This window comes from Toxotes jaculatrix, chromosome 2 (genome assembly GCF_017976425.1).
Source record: "Toxotes jaculatrix isolate fToxJac2 chromosome 2, fToxJac2.pri, whole genome shotgun sequence".
Classification (NCBI taxonomy): domain Eukaryota; kingdom Metazoa; phylum Chordata; class Actinopteri; family Toxotidae; genus Toxotes; species Toxotes jaculatrix.
This window is the reverse complement of record NC_054395.1, coordinates 20,502,729-20,524,190: the sequence shown is the minus strand read 5'-3', so window position 1 is coordinate 20,524,190 and position 21,462 is coordinate 20,502,729.

Here is a 21,462-nt window from a genome sequence, read left to right as displayed (position 1 = left end):
TGTAATCAGACATTGTGTAAGAATGCAGCCTGTGAATTTCTACAGAAATGTGACTTTGTGCCAAACAACACTTGCTTTCTCTGGAATATTTGAGGAAAGAGGCACCAGGCATGATCACAGAATCTACAATAATAATATATCCAGAGAAGGCACCACTCACTTTTTGTCAACAAATTTTTCACTGAGTCACTGTTGAGTCGTCATCCGAATTTTTCATCAACTTTTGGCCACTCCCTTTTTCTAGTATCATAGGCCAGATCTGTGTAGCCAGGAATCCCACAATGCCTTGCAATTCACTTGTGTCCCATTGAAAATTAATAGGGTTGAACTCTGCTTTTGTGTTCCACCAAGCTCAGTGGGTCTTTGACCTCAGCATCCGATACATTGCTCTGATAACTGAATCACAGAGTAATGTACGGCATCATGGACTAACAAAGGCAGTGCACATGTTTGGCTGTTGTAATGTAAATGGCATTACCAATTATTTTTTGTGCCTTTCCCATACAGATATTCCACCAGGTCAACACATTAAAGATGGCTCTGTGACTCAAGAGTCCCAGTAAGCCATGTAAGGTTCCTGCAGATCTCACGATTTGGAGAGAAAGAGAGTTGAATGAGTGCATGATGCTGAGTGCTCTGACTCACTGGATTGAACATGTTTGGAATTCTTGGCCGTTCTCCAGGAGAGTTGGCTTTCATTTTTATGATCACAATCATATAAGTTATTGTTATGTGTCATCAACTTGGCCCACAGGGGCACTGGCTTTGAAATTGGGAGTAATTTGTTGTTTACGTCGTAGAGCATTCGATTATTGAGGGAGAATTTCTACAATGCAACTTTTATAGTCTCATTATTGTTTTTGTCACGGTACGTTAATGATTTCTGCGTATTACTGCATTTGGTTAAAGGTGGATAAAAAATACAAAATAAATACAGTGATTTTAGAGCCATTTTGAGAAGATCTAAACGCTTTACATGTGGCAGTTGGGTGCGTGCACACACATCTACTCAGCAGATATCACACATTGATATGTTAACAATTTGAACACACACACATCCCCTCAGCTGTTGATTTGCAGTTCCTCCATATGGCAGTCATATTGAGGGAGAGGGATAGTGCAGAGCTGTTATGATGTGCTTGGCCAGCAGCCTGTGTTAGGAGGAGTTGTATAGTTCTCTAGAAGTGACCAGAGATTCAGTGATTTTCATTTCCAATTTGGATTTTTCATGTGGCTCCAGAGCTTATGTAACAGCCTGGCCAAGCGGCTGCTGTTACATCAGCAGCAACAGGACAGCAATGTCCTTGGAGTTGCAAGTACAGCTGAAGTCACTCTGAACAGCATATGTTAGGGCATTACAGAGGCTAAATGGCGCTTGACTGTTTTCTAGGACCATTTGGACTCATCTTTGATAGGTGGGATTTGTTTCAACAGGCTTCTATATCCATCAGTTAGGCCCAAAGGTTCAAAACCCTAAAATGATGGGCTGGCTAGGATGGCCTGGTGTCTGGCCGATGATGAACTGGATGCAACAGTCTTGTGGAAAGTAACATTTCTGGAAATCCTTGGCACGGACCATGAGTGAGGTTAATAAATAATATGGGAAATAATACGGGAAGCCAGGTCAAACAAAAGCCAGGGATAGCATCTGGCTTTTGTTTGACCAGCAGGCCACAGAGTATCTCTGTTTATCTGTTCAGTTTACCTCTCTGGCGCCCTCATAAACAGCCAGCTGTGTCAATAGATGTACGTTTTTATTTTTGGCTGTCACTCAATCCTGTGTGAGGATAAGGGCTTGATTTCAGTGTCTGGAGTAAAATGCACTGAACCTAAAGTGAAACTAACCAAAACTACAAGGGTCAAATTGCTGTTGACTGTTCAGTTTGGGTTGACTGATAACAATTTTGCTAAAACATAGATGGATACACGATTGACCTTAAATCAACCAATCAATAAATTAATCTTTAAACTTCATCAGAACACAAATGCATTGCTGAACATAGTCCAGTGTGAGAACATGCAAGGTTCCTCTATCTGGGTTTAATTTTAATGCAGGGGAAATAGTTCTTGCACAAGACATGTAAATATGTTGTTACAAACAAACAAACTTAGAAATGGAGATCAGGTGTTCTTGTGTTTAACAGAATGATTAAAAAAAAATAAACTGAACAAGTGAGTCTGATTTTCTTCATAAGTTGAATTTATGAGGTAACATTTTTCCTGTGTCCCCATCAAGTTGCACATGTGCTTTTGTCTTTGTTTTCTCTTTCAAATGGTAAAATGCTGGATTTGTTGATACCTCTGATGTCATCCTAGACAAAGCCCCATTGTGAAATATGGGCTGCCAGAATGAGGTTCTATGTCAGCATTGCCCTCACACCCTTTTAAGAGCGCAGTTCTGCAACTGATCCTTTCATTACACCGAGGTCAGCCATTTCTGTCATATTAACCAATGATGAACTGGGCTTCAAGCAAGAAAAAAAGCCCCAGTGACTGTGTCACGGGTGGCGGGGGGGTTACAACCGAGGCAACCAGGAACATGAGGGAAGAGAGGACCCAAATGCAAAAACCCCCAAGACAGACAGAATGGGTAAACTAAAAGTCTTTTTATAGAGCAAAATCACTGGGAACGTCCAGGGCCAGGGAACAAAACTCAAACAACCAAAAATCAAAGGAAGCAAGGCAGAAGCACACACGGGGAACCAACACAGGTGAAGACAAAGGGTGCACTCGGGTATGGACACAGGTGCAAACTCGGTTACAGATATAGACTTACTGACAAGGACACAGGTAAACAATGAGACTTAAACAGCAACAGGTGACACCAATTAGGGCGGGGCAGACAATCACAAATGGCGGGAAACAGGACAAAGACAGGAAGTAGAACAAGACACGATACACAAGGGCTGTGGCTTCAAAATAAAACAGGAACTTCTAACAAAACTTAAGAAACTAAACCAGAGTCCAAAAAGGTCCAAATGTCCACAAAAGAGTTCAAAACATAACAAAAGGGTTCAGAAAACAGCCCCTTTGGGGGCTAGTCACGACAGACTGTTATTTGTTGTTCACGTGTCTGAATCCACGTCTCTGTTGCCCTGCAATATACTAAAACAATGAACACACCCTCACCTTAATTCAGAGTCTAACCAGATGTATGACCACTATTTTTCACGTAGCCCTGCCAGTGTGCTCTCACCCTCCTTTGTGACACAAGATTTACAGTGTGTGCACTCTGTAAGACCTCCATTCCAATGCTACTCCAGTGACTATGACTCTGCAGCCTCTCACTCTACTCACATGTGCGCGTTTAGTCTCCCTTCATCTAGCACACACATGCTGAAGCTAGTCCCAATCACACTTGGGAGATCTTGGGAATACCTTCGTGGATAATTAGACGTTCCACTTGACAAGAATCAGTGTAGAGGCAGGAATACTGCATCAGTATTTCGTCATTTCAGTGACCCTGCCTTGATGGATCAGCTTAACCTCGGACCTCAAAAAGAAATGGCAGAGAGAGCTGTGTTGACCCAGATGGTCACTGTTACACCATAGCAACTACAGGAGCTGTGGGGAACACAACAGAGGAGTGGCACTCAATTGTCCATCAAAAGGGTTGTTACAATAGATGACCTCTTTAAAAAAAGATTAAGAAAAGAGATTAAAAGAGATGGGGGGAAAAGGGAGAGAAAAGATGAAAGCAACAAAAGAAAGGTCAGTGGAAGAAAAAAGAAAAAAATGCAAAAGACAATGTAGCACTGAAGGTGAAGAAAGAAACAAAGAATAAAAGGTTTTTGGATGAAGTGAGTCAGAGTGAGAAGGACATAATGTTGACAGATGTAAAAACCCAGGGGACAGAGGGAGAGAGAGAAAATGAGAAAGAGTAGTGGCTGAACTAACAGTCAATAATCAGGTCAGAGGTCGAAATGGCAACAGGATCTTGGTGGTCCAAAACACAAATTGGGGGTCTCTGGTGTCTTAAGAGGTCAACTCTATTTGTGGGAATCCAACTTGTCAATTTCCATTACTGAATAATTGGAAAAATTGGCTCTGCGTGTGTCTGGTTGCACTGACAAAGAAAGGAGCAGGTAAAGAAAAAAAAAAACTGAATAGGTCACGAGTTGTTTCTGAGTCAGTGAGCTGTGCGACAGTGAGTCTAACAACCCCTCTGCAGGACAGGTCTCCACCTGTGACTTTGATATTAGAGTAGTCTTGCACTGGACAGTTTCGAAAAGACTCCTTTGACCTATGAGACACAAAGAGAAGGGCAAGTAGAAAAACACTGAAGTGGAGTTGTTTCCTGGACGGAAAGAGAACAAATTTCAAATTCTGGAATTCCAGGATTCCAAGGCTCCCCACAGCGGCTCGGAAGCTGCAGGAATCAGATCATCTCAAAGTGACGGGATGGTGCAAAGTTGGCTTCCTGAGAGGATGTGCATCTGTGGAAAGGAGTGGGATGTGTTTTGTATCTAGAGAGTCCAGTGACTGAGCTGTTTTCTCCCCTGCACAGTTTATTTCCCTCTTTTACATCCAGTCAGGTCAAAGTCAAACTGAAATTTGAATACTCACTTTTTGTGTGTGTGGAAACATAACTCTATTGATACTGCAGGCATTTTTCAAAGGAGGATATATTTGTGGAAAGAGCATCAAAGCTCCAGGACTCTGGATGAGCGGTTCCCATTGCAGCGGTTGACTGACATTTGAAGACAAATGCTGCTATTTTGTCCATGTTATTTTAATACCTGCTGAGTAGTAGGCAGCTTCTTCACATTCCGTGTCGTGTTTGCCACATGTCATACAAAGGAGAGGCTAGCTAGTGTTAGCTGTCCCTCTTTTTTTGGGTTCACCTGTGGTGATGGCAAATGACCTCATGTAATGATCAGCCCCCAGGGTGGCTGTTTTGAACTCTTTTTGGATCTTGTTGTTTTGTTCAAGTCTTTATGGACTGTTTTGGACCTTTTTGGACTTGTTTTGTTTTGTTTTGTGTACCCATTCCTGTTTTTTGTTAGTATTTCCTGTTTTATTTTGAAGCCCTATTCCTTGTGTATTAGTCTACTTCCTGTCTTTGTCTTGTTTCCCTCCTTTGTTGATTATCTGCCCCGCCCTAATGTGAATCACCTGTGGCCAATTACCCTCTGTGTATATAAGTCTTGTTGAGCTCCTGTCTCTCTTTTAGTTTGTGTGTTGTCTTGTCCATGCTCTTTGTCTCTCATGCTGATCCTTTTGTTTCTTTTTGGGCTTACCTCCGTGCCTTGTGCTCTGTAAAAGCAACGTAGTTTTTGCTTCTTAATTGTACCTCTCTTCAGTTGCTTGACTTTTGTTTCCTGGCCAAATGCTCTATGTGTCTTGGCTACAGCAGCGACACCTCACTGTCAAAGCCCACAGCAATGGGCAGCCCTGTCTCTTCAACACTCATGACACAGAGAAACTGTCTCAGCGAGTAATCTAGTTAATGATCAGATTGTAAAGGCAAAGGCTTATAAAATTATTGCATCTAACAGAATTAAAGTGATGCAATAAATTGCTTTTAGAGCCTGGCCACAGAGGTACTGCACACATCAAAGAATCAGTACAGACACTGTCACAAGCAAAATTCACGGCCACTGGGGAAGCACATGTAGGGGGCACAAACATGCAAGAAAAATAAATTCCTTCTATATGTTATTAACAGTTTTGACCAAATAAGCAGAAAAGTCAAAACAAATGCCAATGATATACTGATTTTTATCATTGTCTGTAATGTCGCTCAGGCTTTCTCAGTGGTGCTGGGTGGTCTTGTTTTGGCTTTTACAAAACATTACTCCAGCAAGACTATAAACATACAAGGGGATTGCATTGCCTCAGCTTTGTCATTGTCACAAGTGATTAATACACGCTTCTAGTGTGCTGTTTACGGTCTAAAAACAATGAGTCAGTGTATTGGACAGCATCTTGTCTGAATGATTTTTGATTATCTGGAAAGCGTGCTGAAACAAAAACTGCAATCTGAGGATGACACAACAAAGTAATGTACTGTGACTGGGTGAAAACTAGAGGAAACTGGAAGATGTTAGAACTCAAAGCAGTCTGGGAACCGAAGGGAGTAACAGAGCAACATGGGGTCACCCAAAAAGAAACAAACATGGCTGTTTCCAAATTATGCTGGGGAAAAAATGTGCTGATACTTTTGTGTTTGTGCTTTCACACACTACGTGCCACTAATAAGGAAACATAATAGCCACCATGGACAAATAGAATGTCACAGATCTGCTCTTGTAATGTTGCGATATACAGTAGGCCCTGTAGGTAGTAGCCTGCAGAGCAAACGACCTGTATGTGTTTTGCAGCTTGATTTTAGTCCTTGTTACCAATAGCTCGAGGCACTTATCGAGCATATGGAAGCAGTATGTGAATAAAAGGCTTTTGGTGTGTTGGCTAGACATGAGAGAAAATACAACAGGGAAGGATGAAATCTGAAACACTAATCTAGCTGTAAATTCAGAGTGCGGATCGGCGGCTGTGAAAGGTCACGTAGTTGAGCTTGGACACCTTCGCCTGGAACTGCTGTGTCATATTTCACACATGGTTCTAGTGCTGGGCACCAGCAAAGATTTTTACAGTTGAGATTTGTGAGAACATATTACATTTCATACAACAGCAAAAAATATGTATCAGATGCCATGAAACTGGGTTCAATTCTGTGTGTTGTGTGTGGTTGGAGAGGTGGAGCGATTGTCTGTATAAACGTGCATGTGTGTAGGAAACTGCGTACTTGGGAATCATTGTGTTTTGCTCCACTATCTCTGGGTGTATCCTGATTTCTGGCAGGGATGATGAATATTGTTCATTTAAAAGCACTGAAAGCCAACACCACAATCTCTTACTGCCCACAACTCTAACCCCTAAAGATGAGCACAGTCCACATGAACTCTAGCTCTTGTTGTTGTCCTCTGCTTTTCACAGCGGGACATGCACGCTTGGAATTTCTTTCAGGTGCCAGAGGAAAATGATATTCTCCTCATATCCAAAAACACTAATTGAACTATGGCCACAGTCAGCATCATTTAAAATCACTTTAATGTTCAGTGACATGTCTGAACAATGACCCCCATCCACTCTGACATTTGGTGTCAGTCTGACATCTCAGCCAAAGCAGGTGCCAGGTGCTGTGAGGCAGGTGTGTTAAGAGTTTCACAGCAAAAAGTTGCCAGAGGGCAGAGATTTAAAAGCACCCATCAGATGATTTTCTGACACATTTTTTACTCATTTCACTTTCTATCTGAAAAGGCCAAGCACAAAGGGATTATGGGGTACAGACATGTCCAAATATCCTCATCATCACTGTAGGCTCTGGGTGTCAGGCCGTGTTAGTATCAGCACCCCCCACCAAGCACATCTGTCCCCCTAAATTAAACTCCAAATCTAACCTCAGGCCAGGCTTCCCAGGCCCCCGGACAGGCCACACCTGGTTTAACCTGTCCACAGAGGTTGACTCTGTTTGGGTGAAGAAGGAGGGCAAAGCTGCTGAAAAGTAGGATTGGACTGCTTCACTGGCTGAGTCCCAATATTTGAATCCACAATCTAGTATCCTTGAGCTACTGTCTGAGGGAATTAAAGTGTCTATTGGCTGCTTTTAATACTGTTGTTTATACAAACGGATTACAGTTAACTCTCTGAAGAGTATGTCTTTAATAATACTCTTCAAGGCTTCTTCTTTTCTTAACTGCTCCAGTATTTCTGCTGGAATTCATTTTGTCTTCATTTTGTAATGAAGAGTGACATTAGTCTGTGTGTCTGTTCATAAGTAATTTAGCCTAAATATCTGGTTTTCACAAAGAGAGAGAAAAATATATTGTAGGACATTTTGATTACAGTCAGAGTATTGCACTGCAAACCCATCTGTTTCCACGAAGTTTTCATTTCATATGCAGCTCTAACTTATATTTTTCATAATGTGTGGACAAATCTGTCATTGAGATGAAATCATTCCTGTTTACATTACAATTTCCTTTTGTGTTACAGGTTTTTCAGAAAGTAGTTTATCTTGACATGGGACAGAACAAGACAGATTTCTGCACTTGTATCAAGAAAATGTCACTCAGCTATAGGTAACTGTGAAACAAGTAGATTTGTTTTAGTTGAGTGGATTTAATTATAAATGAAGAATCATGCATTTTTATTTTAGTTTTGTGACCTGCAGTAGAACCGTTTCTGAACACAGCATCACCACCCCTCCTTCTTACCTCGTCATCATTCCTGTACAGGACAGTGGATGACTTTAGAGCTCAGGACAGGTCAGATCTCATACACACATAGTGGATCTACTAATCTCCTGGGCTCTGATATGTTCCAGCTGCCAACCCCCCTCCCTTCCCCTCTTCTCTCACGGGTCCAATGCATCCCACATGTCTCACGCTGACTGGCTAGACAGACTCACAGTTGGCAAGGAGCACAGGCCGAGAGAGGAAAAAAAAAAGAGAGTGAGAGTGGGGGGGGGGGGGGGGGGGGGGGGGGGGGGAGAAAAGAGGATTGAGGGTACCTGCCAAACCTGGATAGCTCTGCTGGTCTGTCATACTGTAGACTTATGGTTTATCTTTTAAGTAAAATGTAATATTCTGATAAGCAGCTGCCACTGTTGTGTAAACCTTTCAATGCCAAACATCTTTCTTGAACAAAAAATATAGTGTGCATGATTTGTTTACTTAACTACAAATGACTTTTGAGATAAAAATCTGTTTGATATTACCACAGAGATCTGCACACGTGTGTACATGTTCAACCAAAAACACTAAGCAACTTTTGTTTCTGTTTTGTTCCTTCCTGCCCATCACAGATCCTTTTCCATGTCTTTAATTAACCATATATTGCTTTTGTGATTTATGTTGGCTCTGCCTTATACAGAAAGTGAAGGCTTACTATAGTTGTCCTTGGGAAAACATATCATTAGCTGTTGCTGCCACAGTGTCTCCATCAAGCAGAACAGAGATCGACCCAAGAGACGGGAGACCGCCCGCTTCCAGAGTCCCGTCACACAGACACTCCCTCCTTAACCCAGATCTGCCTCTCCTCTGTGTCGCATAAAACTCCTGCATATGCTTCACAATCTGCACACTCACACATATGCAGGCACACGCGCACTCACACACAGAGCAGCAGGCAGACTTTCACATCAGCCTCTCTCCCAAGTGCTCTTTGTCTGGAACAATCTACTAAATTGTGGAACACACCTTTAAATTGGTCTTTTGGGGATGATACCTAATGCACATATATTAAATGTTTTGACATGCTGTTGTTTTATATATTACTGCAGTCAAGTCAAAGTGTTCATCTGACAGCTTTTTTCATTAGGCAGGGCAGCTGTGTGCATGTGTATGCGTGTGCATTCATGCATTCAGTAGGTGTGTGCAGGAAAAAGGGGTACATGGTGTCAGAACTAAGGAATATGACCCCAAAAAGCATCTGTGTTTGTCTAGTAAATATCTGCTTACATATGCTCACTTTCACATGTTCACAGTCCTTTCACACAAGAGAACCACACAGTTTAGAAAATCTGCTGCAAAAGGAAGCCATGAAAACAAAATACAAGATGCTCCCCTGCTGACGTTTTTCCTTGTTTGCAACCTAAAAGCTGAAGTATTTGATGGAACTGAGAAGGGGTGAGTAGTGAACTTAGGGGACTTGTTAAAACTTTGATCCAATGTTGATGAAGCAAACCTCAAAAAAAAAAAAAAAAAAAAAACACTCACTTGCAGCTCTTCACACTGCAGGTTTTAAGGCTCCTCTGTGGTTTTCTGATCACCACCGTTTTACAACAATGCATACTTCACGCATTGAATCATGTGTTTAGGCTTCGACTAGATGGTGGTATTCACGTGAGTTTGACCGTGTCGGTCCTCCCTGAGATCTCTTGTGGTCTTTTAACATAAGACATTTGATGTCAGAGGCCCTGTCAAACCAGATGGCCCTTCCATTACTTTTCCCAAATCAGCGTCAGGACCAGAGATGGCAACACATGGGAGCTGCTAATGATATGTTGACATAAAAGTAACAAGGAGGAATGCATTTCTGCTGCCTCTATTTCATATCTAAAACAGATTTGTTTATGGCCACATTCTCAAACTTGGTGAACTCTTTGGTGGCTTTTAGACACAAGTTTATATGCTGAAATCTGAGCAATTACGTCACTTCAGTTTTCCCATACTGCCAGAATACGTTTTTTGTTATTTTAGGCAGTAATAAGGGTGAGACCAAAATGAATGCATTTGTAACCTTGCCAAATGATCAACTTCTGATATCAATCAGCTGAAGTTGAAAATATTTTGTACAGTTTGTACATATTTTGTATAGTTTGTACATATTTTGTATATAATGTGTTTTTCTCTATTTTTTTGCTTCATGCTGCTCAATGTGCCTTAAATTGCTCCCCGGGAACAAATAAAGTTCTCTGAATCTGAAGTTTTTTCTTTTGAGTAAAAAGCACTTTAAAAAGTACTCCATGGAGTGGAGGGAGTTTTCAGTTGATTATTTGATAAATTCCTCCTCTGAAAATGATTGCTCAGTCAAACCTTTTTAACAGTAGACAGGGGGGTGGTGTCATTGAGGGTGGTGTTTTGTTTTGTCCTTTTATCAGCATGTCTGGCTAACCAGTTTCTACTTATAGTAAGCTAGGAAGTAAGCCAACAATACTATATTTTTAATAATGATAAACAGCACTAATGTTGCTTTACTCCCAAGACCAAGGAACATATAATTAGCTAGCTATTATATTATTTTGTGAGATTATGCTGGGTTCATGCCATGAATGGCTGGTTGAGATGGGAAAGTTTCCCATGTTGATGACCTGTGAACATTAAAGTTATCTAATAACTCGAGGCAGTTTAGGAATTACTTTGACCAAAGACCATCCTTAATTTCACTGAAGTGTGGCTTCCATATTTGTTTTGTTTTCAGGCATTTCCATGTTAGTAAGTGCCAAGCCAGATATATCTGAGCTTTCAGAAAACTTATAATTATGACTTGGGTGTTAACGTTGAACACTATTTACAAGTGGGAAAACCGGTAATTACAGTAACTCCAGTTCAGATGAAGCTGATTACTGGCAGCTGATTTACAAACTGGAAGCATAGAGTTTGAAAGACTAGTAAGCAGGGGGGCTTAACAGAGATGCTACCAAGTTGAATTATGGGAATTGATGGATACATCGTTTTTGGAGCTTGATCCATAGGGACTACAAGTCAGGATATCTGACTTTCTGCTGTGTTGATTTTGACCATTTTATTAAATCTGTGTTTCCAAAGTAACCAAACTTCATGGGAGAGCAATACTAAATGGATGGAGAATCCCTTTAACTATTTAATCTTGCAATAAATCCTTCATTTGTTGAGTCTAATGAGAGAGGAGTTCATTTAACTCTATAATTAAAATTTAAGGCTGTTATTTTTTCAACCCCCTTTACATAAATTAGTAGCCTACCCATTTTTTACATAATCCCTGTATGTTATGTTTCTGTAGAGGAATTGGTAATGATTTAGCAGAAAATCTCAAACAACATTATCACAAGGCTTGAAATCTTCAAAGTACAGGGAAAGAAAAACATAGTGATTGACACTGAGACATCATATTAAGTCAGAAACACTTCAGCTGCCTTATCAGTCGAGGCAACGGATTAAAACAGAAACAGCAAGAAGGACAGAAGGGAGGAGGAATTCAGAAGACTGTTTTGTGATGTACAGATTCCTGAGATCACATGTAGCTGTAAGCAGCGGCTGCATGTGTGAAAGAGCTCTTTGTCTGCAGCCCAGGTTCTTGGGTTCAGCTAATCAAATGGATTAGAGATGGCTTTGAAAGTCTGCCCGTCGGAATTGGTCATCCGCACAAAAACAAACACACTGTAGTGGCTGCAGCCGTCCACTTTCACTAAGGTGCCTGTTTTGTTTGCCTGTGTTTGTGCATGTGTGGGTGCATGTGCATATCTGCATACCAGTGCACTGGACTGGATTTGACTCTTTGTGTTCTGGTCTGTGTGTGTGTGTGTGTGTGTTTGTGTGAGACATAAATTGGGGTCCGTTTGTATAAAGCAAACACGTTCTTCAAAATGCTGGTTATTGTTATTCATTTTCATGAGAAAGACAGTGCAGATTGATAATTATATTGTGCTTTTCCTGTTTCTGACGTCACACGTCAGTGCTACATTCCAATGTGTTGTCTATATCAGTTTCTGGCATTTTAATAAGACCCAGATCTCATTATTCTTTGTCCCTTCCGATGCTTTCAAGTGTATCATCTGTTTGTATTGTGGTGTCAAACCTAATCAGTGGATATTATGCACAGCTAAGTGATGTAGACTGAAATATTTTGGGATATTATAAGAAAAGCTTCTGCTTCACATTGATTAATTTGTATTTGGAAAAAAAAAACTGGGGATTTTGTATCATCTCAAATAAATCAGTAATTAAATATGTTTATTCTTGGTTCACGTTTAGTCTCACAGCTCTTTTTTTTTCTTTTTTTTCTTTTTTTTTTTTTTTTTTTTTTTTTTTGAAAGAGCTGTACAAAGCCTTCATAAGGTATAGGAAGATTTCTGATAGTCTTTGTGAACCTGGAGTTGAGAGTGCGATAGGAGAAGGGCTCTGGCTTATCAGTGAGGATGCAGCCTTGTAACACTGCTCCTGATCCTGAGGCTTGATTACTCAGCTCTCCCAAACTTGGAAACACTAGGACTTTCCACCCAATCTACTCCACGTGCATGTATGTGTGTGTTTGTATTTTCTTTCCACTGTGTTGAGGAATTTCCACTGAGTGTTTGCTTAAGAGAAGAAAAGGTCAAATTGTGCAGGACTCGACTTACTCTCGTGTTTCAGTCAGGGAATCGCAGATGTCTTTGTCTCTTTTCTGTTCGCATTAAACTCTGTTGTGTTTTTATATGCTGGACACCCACAAGTGTGCATGTAGGCAAGCTTGCAAATGCTCACAGACCCTCACACACACACACACACACCACTCAACGCCCTGAGCTCCCAGGTGGCCAGCTAACTGCCTGGAAGTGATAAACTTGGGAGGCCCCTTGAGACACTGAGAAGAGGAAAAATAAGCTTTTTCGTCCAAGAGATGGAGTGATACAGCGCCACACCATCAAGGCCTCAGTGGAGATCACACACACACACACACACACACACACACACACACACACACACACACACACACACACACACACACACACACACACACACACACACACACACACACACACACACACACAAACAGATCACCCCACTGGGAGGTGACAAGTAAGGCTCTATTTACTAACACAGCACTTACATGGCTACACATTGGATAAGGGGAAGACAAATGCATGAAACTGAGCATGTGTTTGTCTATGTGATTTAAAGATAATAAGCTAAAAGTGACTATTCACTTTTGTCATCACCACTACTGAGAACTGCAAAATCCTGCCTTTATATTATTTTTTTTTTCATTTGGAAAAGTAACTGACTACTGTGTCTGTGTCTAATCAACCACAATGCTGATGCTCTGAGCTTTGAGCAATGGGATGATTTATGGTTGATTTCTTTTTCTTTTTTTTGCCGTGTTTGTCTCCAGTATATGATGCAGATTGTCAGAATGAAATCCTGCAGGCAGGCACCACAAGATAGAGTTTTCACATGATCTCACTTTCACTTTCTCTTGCTGTCCTTATTATTGCATTAGGAAATGTAAACGTGTCACCCTGTCCTTCTCTCCAGATATTTTTTTCTTTGTTTGCTTGTATGCATCTCTGGTCTGCAGATGTGAATATTTTGTTGTGGAGCATTTATCTACACAGCTCTCGGATGCCTGTCAACTTTTACAGAATGCAGAGCAAAGACAGAGCGAGGAGCAGATAACTGGATCCAAAACTGTTGTCTTGGCTTTGTGTCCTTGTTTGACCACAATGGTTTTTCTGGAGACCATGTACTGTAAAGAATACTGCATTGCATTATGATTATGTAAAAAAAAAAAAAAAAAAAAAAAAGATTTTTCGAGGAGAGGATAAAAGGAGGAGACAATGAGTGAATATGTTGCCTGAGGTCTTCTAATTTAGAAAACATGTCTCACTCCCTCCAGATTTCTGTAATGACAAACAAAGTAAATTTTAAATTAAAGATATGGCATCTGGTGTCTCCTGGTTCAGCTCTGTCCTCTCTGAGACAGCATGATGTCTGATGACTTGAGCTCCTGTTCTTGGCTTAAATGGACCCCTCAGCATTTACAAAGATAATGCACCAATTATTCTAATAGACACACAGTGAGAGCAGATGTGAAACAGCGAGACAGCTCTCATTAGATAGGTAATACCTGACAAACTCACAATGGTATGCATGAACACGACTCGATACAAAAACTCACGCACAAACTCAGACTTACTGTACTCACACACAAGCATGCACTCAATGACAGACAGTCAGTGATGGGTTTTGGGGGCCTTTTCAAGGCGCCAGATGGGACAATCAGCAGTAATTGAGGTAATCTGTAGAGGCATTCAGAGATACTGATGCAGCCCTGTGGGTTACAATCCAAAATGAGAGTAATGAAGTATTATAAAGGCTGTCACTCCTGAGCCAATTCTGGATGGATCTTCACAGATTCCACTGGGCTTCATATCCTTTTCTCATTCATCTCACACTGCGTCGTCTCTCGTTGTTTTTGTTCCACACATGAAAATGGTGCCAAAGTCTTCAGTTACCACTGGCTTTGTCTTCAGTCGCTGCCATCAAAGACGTCACTAATCCCGTGGATGTTTTGAACTATGCCTCTTCTGCTACTAATTCTACCAATTATACCAGGAAATCTGTTCAATGTCTCTCTGGCTCGTGTCCCCCTGGTCCCAGTGGCTCCCAGGGCCTTGCTGTGTCCAGCTGGCTCAGCCGAGGGAACTGGGGACAGCTGGGATTCTTGACCACCCGGATTACAGCAACCCACTCACCATCATCAACAGCCCATCAAGACAAGGAGTTTTCCACTTCTAACCCCACGGATATCTGTCCAAGTTCCCAGCCATCACTCCAATTGTTGTTTCATACTTGGACATAAAACAGAGCTGTTCTCAAATCCTTCACTTTTTATAACTACTTCATCCAGTGAGTGGTTTGGATGTACCACTGATTTGACTGTTAAAACTTCATACCTGGCCATTAAGAGTTGAAAGAAGTGTCCTCCTTGATATCCAGTATGAGAATGTTTAGACTGAGAGCAGGTTTTGGCATGCAGACTATGTGTCCTCTGTGGATACAGTTCTATCAACATGTAGTGTGATCACAGCGTGGCTGTGGATCTGAGAGTCAAAAACAGGAAAAGGCTTTCAGCAGTAACACACCATTCCAAATTTGAGAAGCATGTGGCATGAAAAAAAAATGTCATCTATTGACACTGATGGCTCCCAAAAGTTTGAGCTGGGACATAGCGCTCCCCAATTAACCATCTGTGTATGAGCTGTGCTGGTATAACAAAAGTGTTGAATCAGAATTGGGAATTGGTAACGTGCTTAGCCCTTTTCAAACAATGATATCTTCATCTATCTGTTCAAGTAATGGCTTGTGGGCTTTCAAATACTGGCTGTATAAATGTAATAGATAGAGCCGCCTTACTCACGCAACATCTGTCATCTGGTAGAGGAGGGTTAGCTGGGAAATAATGATTTCAAAGAGGAGGAAAGTTCACTTGTGATAGGGTTTCTGACAATTTTCATTGAATACTGAATTTTGCTGCCTATTTCCTAAAGTCAGTGCTCAAGGATAGTTTAAAAAAAATATCTGATGTTAGGTTGTCTCTCCCAGTCAATAAAGCTTTTTGCTGAAAATTCATAATGTCAGGGGTCTGCATGGATGAAAGTTGAAAATTTAGTGAGGGAGACCGATCATCTGACTGTTAATGAAGTTTTCTGAGTGTGTTTTCCTCGTTTCCCAGCACCTCAAGGGTATCGTGACTTCCAAATATGTTTGTCCATCACATAGCTGAATGAACACATCATCAGAATGATGCTTCAGATGGAGAATGTTCATGTATGTTGTTGTTGCTGCAGCAGAATTATCCTCCCACCAACACACACACAGTCATCTCGTGCATACTATCCAGTCATGCATACACACAGTCATGAGGTATTTGCCCTAGTTTGTCCTCAGTGGTCACACATGGGCAGAGGGCACAGATGAATTGACTTCGAGGCCCCTGTTTGGCATGGCCGTGGGCCTCCCTGTGCAGACAAGCAGACTCCTGCCTTTGTTGTGCGCTGCCCTGTGAGAGAGCCTAGCAGCCGGGGTCTGAATGTTGACCCTACGTGCTAATGGTAAACACCAGCCAAATGCCAAACAAACAAAAGCAAAACAAGCAAAGAGCTTCTATACTATCTCTGTAATGAGCCTCTTTCTTTCCATCTCCATCTTTCTCCTTCACTCCATCTCCTTGTGTCCCCTGGAAAGCCTCAGTGGTTAGTGTGCTAATTTAACATCGGAACATGAAGTGAGAGGCCAGCACCAGCAGCAGTCTGGAGTTCATTCAGATGTCTGATGGCAATCCAACTCCGCTTTGTTTACATATTCATTCAAGATCATTTGGCTCCAAATCATTTGATTTGCTTCTCCGTGCAGGGATTTTTGCCCTCTCCTCTCCATTGACTGTTTCCAAGAGCTTTGGGAGTAATTTGGATTTGAACCCATGTCTCTCCTTTTTGCCTGTTTATACCCTCTCAGGGCTCAAATGCACACACTTAGACACAAATGTACAGAAGCAAAATTTAACACAGTCATATGGTGATTAATGTGTGGTTCCACGCACACACCGGTACAGCTTCTATGGTGGTTAATAGTCCGTGGCTTTGCCTTGTATCCTTGCTCGCTCTTACACAACTAATCCAGTGCCCGTGTTACCAAGCCAAATCCAAATCCTGGTTATGAGGTAGTCTGTGGCAGGACTCCATTAGTTTTGGCCCAAACAGTGCCACTGTGTTCCAGCCTTGACCAGCAACACTGGTTCACCAACCTCTGGATCTGTGAGCAGACTAAAGCCTTGGGGATTTGCACTGATCAACAAGAGAAACCACACTCTTGCTACATTCCGGTGTTCGCCTGTAACCGAGACTAATCCTGTAAGCCCTAATAGATATTATCACTTCACTCTGAAAACCACACGCCATTTAATTAAACCCGGCTGCTCTGATCCTGCCGCCAAGTAGTGGTGTTTTTAAGAGTAGCACCAGCCAGTTTGCATGTATTTCTTTTCATGGTGCAGTTAATTATAAGAAAAGAACAAATCCACAGGTGGTAAAGGAGTAATACTTCATTGCTAATGATAACTGAACAACATCATGTAATGTTTTGTGTCTCTCTGGGTCTCTCTTTCTCTGTTGTTGATGTCCATTCAGAACTTTAACTGGCTCTTGTCTTTTTCTCCCTCCCAATGTTTTCCTTCAGATGCCTATGCCTGCTGTTTTAGAGCTCTGCTTTTCATTGGCTTTATGAGACCAACTGTAAATTCCTGAGTGTGTTGTGTCTCACAGTGGACTCTATCCAGTTTTTCCTTAAGCACTTGCCCTGGCACACCTTTTGCACTTGGTGTTTGGCTCCTGAAGACCTGGAGCACTAATTATGAGGTGATAATTACTGAGCACAGCTGATGAGGGGTGTACTAGTTGTGGTGAAGGAAGCAGGACTTTCTTGCTGTCCCTTTCCCTCGGAAGGTGTGTGACTTAATGAGCTCAGAGAGGTAAATGTGGTTCACAGACACAACACAAACATGTTTGACTGTATTTCATGAGTATTTTCTTTGCTTTAAAATATGCTTTTACTCCCCCCAAAAGTAATCCAGTGAAAAGATAAAATAGAACTGACTAAAAGCCATGATTTAAGAAGTGGTGCTCTCACCTGTACAGCACATAACGCAGATTCAAAGTCTGCCACAAGAAGGTGTATGCTGTTTCAGAAAAAGACAGAAAACATGAGAAAGGAATCATGTGCTTTCTGGTGATCATCACTTTGAATGGGACAAGCCTGAGGATGACAAGAGGAAGATTCTGAACACAAAGCAATGTGTGAATTTGTTTTTTTATTTTTTATTTTTTTTTATTGCGAGTATTTGCATGTGTTTCTGGCCTGAGAGCATCAGCAAGTGAGCAGTGGAGATTGAGGTGAGGAAATGCAAAGGAGCCAGACATGGTGACTGAGAAAACGGAATAATATCACAAGGTAGAAAAGTGTGTGCTGGTGATACGTTGGCTGAAGGAGGCTTTTTAGACATCTGTTAATGATTTTGCAGATGTGTGTTGGGGACAGAGAGAGGCGAGTTTCACTGTAACAACAGAAGCTGCATTGTGCTTTGTTTAATTTAGGTGCATTATGTTCTTTTTTTGTGACCCAGGAGCTCTAAGTGTTGGCTCCCACTGCTTATGAGTGGTTACCATCACTGAGAGTGAAATGCTGGTAAAACAATATCGTCATGCAAGGTAGTATGCATGAGCAGAAATACACACACACACACACACACACACACACACACACACACACACACACACACACACACACACACAAAAACAAAAACAAAAAGTAATCCCTCATATAATGGTAATACCAGTAATACTTCAGGTATGTCCTGTAACCCTTTGAACTTGCTTTCACTGCTTCTGTCTAATAGAAAGGAGTCAAAGGTTGGTGCTGAAGTCTCTTAACAAGAGGATATGACATTTGAACTTTGAGGTTTGGCCACAAGTAACCATAGTCTGCAGCAGACATGGGACATATTTGACTTATAAAAAGGTTTGATCTGTGTAGATCTTGGTAAAAGCTACATATAGTATATTAGACTGGGTTTTAGTGTGAGAAAGACACTATACTCAACCCTTAAAACAGAGGAAGAGGTTGTGAATGGAATTCCAGTATCAAAGAACTGAAATCTACCCCTCTTTTTACCGCATGTTGCAGAGAGGAGGAGAAAGGAGGAAGCATGAAAGAAAGTATAGAAAGCGAAGCAAAGAGTGGGGTGGAAAGTGAAAGAATGTCATAGACAGGGGAGAGAGGTGGGAGGGGGATGAGAGGCTTTGGGGAGTGATGGGATGAAGCAGTTGAAGGGATGACGGGTCTGGGTCTGATAGCTTGATGTGCATCACTGGTCCCAGTTCGCTCTCAGTCCATACACACTCATCCCCCTATTCTAACTCTGGCATTCAGAGGCACTTTCCCACTGGGAAGGTCAAAGCCCCAATAAGGGAGCATTTTGTTGCTATTTTGTGTTTGTTGTGGGGATAGTGAGTGGAAAGGTCAGCCTGGTAATAGAAAGAATTTGCTTCTGTAGCCCCTCTCTCTACCAATTCAGCCTCCAACAGTTCCCACTTGGGTTGTCACTGCTCCCACACATTCAGGCTTTGATACTTGTCTAGACAGAGGCAGTTTGTGTGTCCATATGGAAAGTTAGTTCCTCTGTTTTCAGTGCACTTATAGAAACAAGTGAACAATCAGGCTTAAAAAAAAAAAAGGTTTAAAAAGTAAAGTTGTATTTTCCTGGAACTATTACTTCACATGTTAATTTTTTTGGAAAAAAAATAAAAATCTCAACTTATATGCTTAAAACAGAAAAAAGCCCTTTTGGCCCACTGTGTGTTTGTATCTGTGTGCGGGTGTGCCTGAATATGTGCTGGCATGCTCATACATATGTCCTGGTGTTATGCTTTTAGGTTTATTGGCGCAGGTGCATGCTGCAGCCTAGTCCAGGACTTTGAAGATGCCAGATCAGGAAGTCAGGAGAAATAGGAGGGGTTCTGATGAAAGAGAAGTTGAGGACCAGAAAAAGGTGGAGGTGAATGTTTTAGTTACACCAGATGGAATCTACAAGTGGTTTTAGTATCCATGCTTGAGCCTTATACCGGACTTAAAAATTTGAACATAAGCACATGACTGCAGACATTTCTATTAACATTTATGAAGAACAGTTCTTTTACAGCTCTTCATACCACAGGCCTGACTTGTGTCCTGTTCTGTCTACAGTCATTAGTGTGTCAAATGGTGTTTCTGTTTGGACGGTAGCTCTGCTGTTTGACCTCCACACTGTGAAACCTTCTAATTGTGGTTAAATTGTGAAAGGAAACAGATGCGGCAATTAGACTCCAATTTGGTATAGGTAGAGGAAGAGTTGGGGAGTCTCTGGAGCCAGAGCAGGAATCTTTGTCCTAACTGCTTGAAAATCCCCATCAGAATATGTGGCAAGTTAGCGGGGCTGTAATCAAAATCACATAACAGTCTTTAAGATTCGATTTTCCTTCCAGTGTGTTGGTATTTATAGTACGCAGACTGAGTTCTTCACAAATCTTGAAATGTTGCCCAAAACCTCTCAACTCGGGTAGGTCTGCTGCAGCATGGTGACTGGCACCAGGAAGTGATTGGGCGTGACACAGGAAGCCCTGTTTTAGTTTTTGGTTTGTGCTGAATGGTGCTGTTTGAATAAGAGGACACAAATACATTACCCTTCAAGGACCAGAATCAGGAAATGTTGCACAATGACACTATAGATTAGCCATTTTTTTTCCTTAAAGTGTATTAATATTGCATTGTATACTCACAAAATGACAAAAGGATGTGTCATATTAATTTCAGTGTGTGATTTATTGTGTCAGTGTGGCAGCGGTGGAATGCATACACCTCTTTTGTGAACATGGGTTTGTACTTTTTGTGTTTGTCTGTAATTGCATTCTATCTCTGTTTGCTTGAGGGCACAGATCTAAAGTTAACATGCCCAGATAGTGAGAGTTAAAGACCTTGATTGCAGTCTGTGCTCAACCTGAATCACTTGCTAGCCAGTGGTGGACACAAACAAGAATGCTGTAACTTAAGCCACATCATTCACTGAAAAACAATGATGTCATTTCCCCATCCCAGTACAGTACTTTAGTTTTTTGGTAATTTTTTTTGCTTTCTCTTGTACCCCACTGGAGTCTCTGGTTCGTGGTCTCTTTGTGGTGAAGTTTAACATAGCAATGGCTGCTGGCACCAGCCAGTGCTGCCTCTGCTGGGTTTCCTGGTTTTCTTTTATACCTAATTGCTCTCCACATATGTGACAAATGACGCCAGATGCCACAATGGAGAGAAATACAGCTTTCTCAGATTTATGAGCTCCAGAGAAACAGTTGGCCTTATTTATAGAAGAGGTTTTTTTTTTTTTTTTTTTTTTTTTTTTTTACTAGACCTGGCCCCAGGGAATGGAGAGTGACTGGACCAAGTCCCAATGCAGACTGCGGCACGTGTGATCCATTAAGTATACTGGGATAGCTCAGTCAGGTGTGTGGAGAAGCAGGTTGTCCTACAGTATGTGGCTTATGGAGGGCAGAGGATAGGATTAACAAACCCACAAGTTTCAAAATCAGAACATGGCTGATCACATTGTGCAAGTTACAGTGACAAGAGTAGGGGTTATTAGAGAAATAAAAAACACTCTTAGCACCTAACTTTAACTACAGCTAAATGCCTAAAT